Source organism: Varanus komodoensis, unplaced genomic scaffold (genome assembly GCF_004798865.1).
Source record: "Varanus komodoensis strain SLA01 unplaced genomic scaffold, ASM479886v1 scaffold42, whole genome shotgun sequence".
Lineage (NCBI taxonomy): Eukaryota > Metazoa > Chordata > Lepidosauria > Squamata > Varanidae > Varanus > Varanus komodoensis.
The window spans coordinates 3,782,747-3,788,961 of NW_025335972.1; positions in this window are offsets into that span (position 1 = coordinate 3,782,747).

Sequence of the window (6,215 nt, forward strand, 5' to 3'; positions counted from 1 at the left end):
TTACCCACACTGGGAACAGTCCCAGTGCAGTTAATTGTGCAAAGTCACCCTCTCTGGAGCAGATAAGCAAGGGATTTCTGCCTGTGTGATAAATCAGCCCAGGCAAAATATCCTTCAGCTGTTTCCTATTCAACATAACCTAATGAGGGCCGTTCCACATTTGACATTGCAGTCATGTCTGGGACACCGCACTAGTGTTTCCTGCAGCAACAGACACATAATGAAGCAAACGTGGGAGAGGAGCCATGCCTCTTTGGAAGGGGCAATAAATCTATGGCAGAACACATGCTTTATATGCAGAAGGTCTCGGAGCCAAAACAGGCATGACATTGAATGAGTTCATGCACTGAACCTATCTGCTTTCTTCCTTAAGAACAGCAGCTGCTGGACCCCAGTACATGGGGAGGGGGCTTATCCCATACCCTGCCTCCAGTGTTCTTGCCAAAAATCCTTCCCTGAAGCTGCTGTGAGCTCTGGGACAGGAGCTTCCATTGGCACTGTTGGGAAAATGTGGATAAATCCTGTCTGAAAAGCATTACTCCTGTGTGCCTTTGCATTGCGAAATCAAATCCTGTCTTCCTTCTCAAAACCAAGCTGCCACTGTTTAAAATGGCATTTATTTATATAAAACATTTCTATGCCGCCCCCATTGCAACAAAGCCTTGGGGTGGCTCACCAAAAAAAAAAAAAAAGGAGCATTCCTCCCTCCCTCTCTCACCTTTAGCTGTTGGCTACAGCAGACAGGCCATTTTAGCCCAAATATCCATTGTAAATAGTCATTGTTGGAATTCAGTTTACAATAATCTTTTGATAGCCCAGAGGGCTTCATGTGCCCTGATCATGCAGAATGTCGAGATAAGGTCTGCGCTTATCATGAATAGTTTCTAGTAGCTTGAATTTGCATGTCTGAGCAGACCTGGAGATGGGTTCAAGTTACTCAACTAAAGTGTCAATACAATTAGACATAATTTAATTTCATTGTTACAGTGTGATTGACTTTATCTGTTCTGTATGTGATGACCTCAGAATCTTATTGTAATCTCTGCATTCTGTCATCAATTGCCCTGTACCTGTGTACCTATAAATGCCCTGTAATGGTATTGAAGCTTTGCAGCAGAGTTCACCTCTGCCTGCCTGGTAATGCAGGCATGCATTATCATGAGTGTACCGCGGGAACCTTGGGGTAAAACAATAAAGCCTCAGATGGTCTGGACGCTTGGTCTTTCCCACGAACCCGAGTTTTATTCCCTCTTCTCAAATTGAGATTCCGGGATTCTGACAGCACCAATGGAAACATCCCCACTAAAGGGAACAGCAGTGGCTTGGACAGATGGAAGGGGCTGGTGGGAGGGTGGGGGGAGAGGCTTGGAATGGTTAACCTCTCCACTGCTTGCCACAGGCCTAGTGATGTTTGCCAAGAGGGCTTGTGACTGCTGCTGGGGGATGGGGGAACAAAATAGTGCGTTTTAAGTTCTCTCTCAATTGCATAGAGGTGTGTGAGAGGGAAACAGAAAGACCTTTATATGTATGTATGTATATATATGTGTGTCTGATTTTTATCCCTATTAGCAGCAAAGTGTAGGGCTGGGGAATGTTTGAGTATAACCCAAGGGCACCCCCCCCCCCAGCTTACCTTTACTGGCTTCTTTACTGAATAGAGTGCCAATACTGGAAAAGTGACTTCAACACTGAAGGGTTCAGTGGGCAAGGTAGGGGTGTGGGACCTCAAGCCCTGGACCCAAAGCAGGCCTACCTTAAGTTCCAATCCAGGCGTTTCCCAGGCAACCACACTCCTCCCTCTGGCTCTGCCGCTTTGCCTGGCTACTGTGTATGTGGTAGAATTGGCCACCCCACTCCAGATTGGGATGGTGTAAATGGGTGACCTGCAACAGCAGGGGCTTGGACCCAGTGGCCTTCTTGGCCCCTTCCAACTCTGCTCTTCTATGATTCTATGAGAAGGTGTGTGCAACATTTTTAAATAACACTCCATGTGAAACAAAAAAGTCATAGCAAAGAAGATAGCATCAGGACAAAAGGCCCTAGCTCAGCCCTGTGCCTGCAGTGTTAGTAATTTTTACTTGAGGATCATTTAAAAGAGTATTCAAATATGCTCCCCATCTGCAATCTGAAGTGGTTCAGTCTATTTTGCTTGCCACTAGACTGACTCTGTTTCATTCCAATCTAATTTCTGTTGCATGTATGGGCCAGACCTTTTTATTTATTTATTTATTTAAACAACTTATATGCCGCCCCATTGCATGAGCCTAAACAGACCTAAACTCCACGCAAACACAAGATTGGGTAAGTATGTCATAAAGTGTTGAATGTTCTTAAAACAGCTGGAGGCTGGGAGAGGACAATGAGAAATGGCACATTTGATCAGTTTTCATGTAGTGCTCTTCTTACTGTCAGAGGGGGTAATCCAGCCTGTTCAGAGCACTTCTAAATGCCATTGATTCAATCAGAAGTTTTCAGGGCCTGCTATACTGAGCATGCTTTCTAGGTTGAGCAGAACAGCTTTCCAGGTATACAGTATGCACAGAATCTGTAAGACTACTGATTGTAGGAAGCATTCTTGCATGAAAATATTGAAATGGTTCATACTGTTTACTTCTGACCATCCTTTGCTGAGCTGATCACTCACTAATGGTCTGAAATTATTAATTTCTCAGTCAATGGTTTAACCAAATAGCATTACTTTGCTTTGTAGTCTGGGAGTTGCTCTCCTGTTTTTGGAATGGAGCATGAATTAGAAACAGAATGGCGATATTCTCTAGTGAGTGGAAGGGGGTAGAATAAACAGTTTCAAACTAGTTTGACTTGGGGAGACACAGGTCACTTCCACAAAGAGGCTCAAGCAACCAGAAGGTGTCCTGCTTTTCTCCTTAATAGATTATCTGTGTTAAAGAAATAGTAGTTATGGTTGAGAAATACAGGATTACCCAAGACAGTGATATCTAGACCCTGTGTAAACTTCTGTGAACACAGCAAGTGATGTAGAAGCACTCACAGAGGCAGAAAGCTGTGAGCTAGTTGCAGGAGAAGCCGTTGGGAGCTCAAGGGTACAGCCTGGAATCTGATGCAAGATTAGTGGAAATGCTTTCTCTGACAGGAATATCAGTTTGCCCCCACCTGTGTTCTGCTTGCCTATTTGTAAATAACAACTCTTAGAACTCTTAGAAAAACTCCAAAAGACACTCTCTTGTGTCCAACGGAAACCAAGCCTCACAGCCCTTCCCTGGAACTTCTCACTGCTTGGAAATGGGCGATGCTTAGCAATACATATCAGTGTGGCCTAGTTGCAGCTTTCATGTTGCTGGGTGTGGGAAAACTACATGACCAACCCGTCTCCCATGGTTTGTCAACTACTGCAGTGTGGAGACCTGGCCACCCAGAAATACTTCCATGGAACTCAACATCTCATGGTCTCTTTTACCAATAAATGTTGGCCCAGGTAAAAAGGATTACCCTGCTCATTTTATAGCTCTCTTTATTACAGTGCAGCAAAGTGGAGAAAAATACTTACATCATGGCAGATTTATCAAGAGTGTATATGAGTGTGAGATTGCTCACTGCTTCTCACTGACTGGAACACAGAATTGGGCCCAGATGGTCTAGGAAGCAGTAAACCACAGGGCAAGTTGGCAGGGTGCCTACAGGCAGGTTTCTTTACTTGTATTTTATACTGCTGTTTGCAACAGGAAGAATATGGTATTGAAAGCTTAGCACTGTACCCTTTTGTTCCACAGCTTTGAGGAACACCATGTGCTTTTAATTCCAATTCATTTAGGGAGCCCAAGGAATGGTTGCTCTGGAGTCCCCTCATTTAGGATAATGCATAGTCCTCCTTCTGAAATTATAGACTTATGCAGTTGTCAGGACAAATCTAGAGATGCTGCATTGGCCCATTTTAATCTATTTTTCTTGCGCACTCCATGGCATGTCCTTTTGCTCTTCATTTGGATTTTTAAATATAAAAATGCAAAAGATTGTTATCTCATGAAAGAAGAAACAGCTTTATAATGATTTCCTCTGATTGCCAGAAGTGCTTTTGTGAACAATTTGCACCATTCTAACCACATACCTGTGTTCAGGGTTGCACATACAAAAAAGGTACCCATTTTGACTGTAGTAAACTCTCTAAAATCCCTAGCATAGTACCTGTGTTAAGCTTACTAAAAGATCACACACATTTTCTAGATTTTGAGATCTCTTCATCAGATGTTTAAAAAAGCAGGTCTGGCCTGGGTGCATGAGAAAACAACATGACTGGATGCTGAAGTCAGTATCTGTGCATTCAAAGACCCAAGAGGAAATGGTGGAAGAGTATGGCAACACTTATATTTGGCTCAGCAGGTCAGGTGAACTTTGCAAGTTTGGAGCTGGAGCTGTCCCTGAGGTTTCAGGAAACCAGAACTCCAAATCCCCCATGTTGGGAACATAAAACCCAGTTGTATTTCAGGTCTATTTCCATCCTGAGTGAAGTACATGAGCCCTGTTTACTGGTGGAACACAGAGAGAAGCTATGTTGTCTTGATATTAGCCAATTTTGAGAAAGAGGCTGAGCAATTACCCAATAAAAGCCCTGTGAAGCAGGTTAGGCTGAGAGGCCTAATTCAGCAGATTTCATGGGTGTCCCTATCTCACTGCTTCAAGTCTGATTTTATCCTCCATGCAACTCAGTGGGCAGGGGAGCCCACAGGAAACCAGTGCCACATCCATAGAGTTCTTGGCATGTTTTGAGGTTGGCACAAACCTTTATCCACATGGATCTTGGTCTTCTTCTAGAACCATTTTCTTTGATTATCTGGGAAGGCTGACCTCAGAAATTTCTCAGCCCCTTGTCCTGAATCCTGAGTCACAGAAATTATAACAGGGAAACCAGTTGTCTGGATCAATGATCCAGCTTTGGACTGTTGTGGAATTATTTATGGCGCCTATAGCTAATGGTCTCCAGCTATCTGATTTCAGAAGACTTCAACTATCATGCTTTTACTGTGGGATTTGCTACAATAAACTGGTCCTAATGATTTGCGTCTCCTGTGTCAGAATGTCAGCATGTGTGTTTAAAGGGATGGCCCATACCAGAATGGTACAGTCTGTTTCCATTAGTAATTCAGCAACTATTTGGTTTGTCTGGCCTTTTCTCTCAATCAGAAGTTAGATCATTCTGCTTTCCTATAGGACCTGCTCACAACTAATGCTCATGCTACTGGGAACAGTCCTCAATTTTGTGAGTTAGGTTTTAGGAATGGGTGGAAGGAAGCAAAATAGTAATTTATAACCACTCCATATTTGGGGCAAAGCTTTGGAATCCTTACAGTTGGCAAGAACTTTCTTTCCCCAGCCATTGCTCCTCCTTTTGTGCCATATTGATATGCACACCTAGGTGGATGACAGATCGTGGTGGGAGAAGGTGGGCTGTAAAGCAATCAGGCTGAAATGGTCATTAACAGGCAGTTTATTGTGCTCATGTCAAAGATAAAAAAAAACAAATCAGTTAACACATGGACAGAACAGTGTCTGAAAGTTAATATCTGAATTTCACTACACAAGTGCATCATGGCAGTAGTGTTTGCTCCCACCTTCTTCTTGTTCAGCTTTTCAGAGGAACTAGTGAATTAATTGTGCAAGTCAGAAACACATGTTTTGTGCTGGGTCTGCATCTTGAAACAGACTTGCATGCATTTCAAGCTTTCTTAGAGTAGAATGTGGAAAAAGACAAAAAGATGTGGCTGGGCGGTGGCAGTGCTTGTGCTGGTGCTGCTGCTATAAGAGCTTATTCTCTTGCTATGGTGAGGAAGAAGGCAAAAGCATCCTGGACTCGGGTGAACCACTCAAGTTGTACAGAGGACAGGAAATGGATCTCTCAAAAGTGCACACTGGAGTGCTGTGAATGCTTACAAGGAATTTACTCTTAACAGTGTAAAGGCTTGGTTTACAAGGAATTTACTCAAGTATCTAAGCACCAGTGACAGAAAAACAGTGGGATATGCCATACCACACAGCCTTCGGATGATCTGGAAAAGTATTAGAATGCATAGTTTCAGTCCATTCCCTGCCCTCTGCAAAAGCTGGACATCACATTCTGCCTCCAAGTAACACCCCATATAGAGATGAATGAGGCTGGGCTGCTGATTGAAGAGCAAGAGAGGATTTCTGCTGGGGAAACAGTTCAGAGCATGTAGCTCAACTCCAGACCTTTCCCCAGGCAC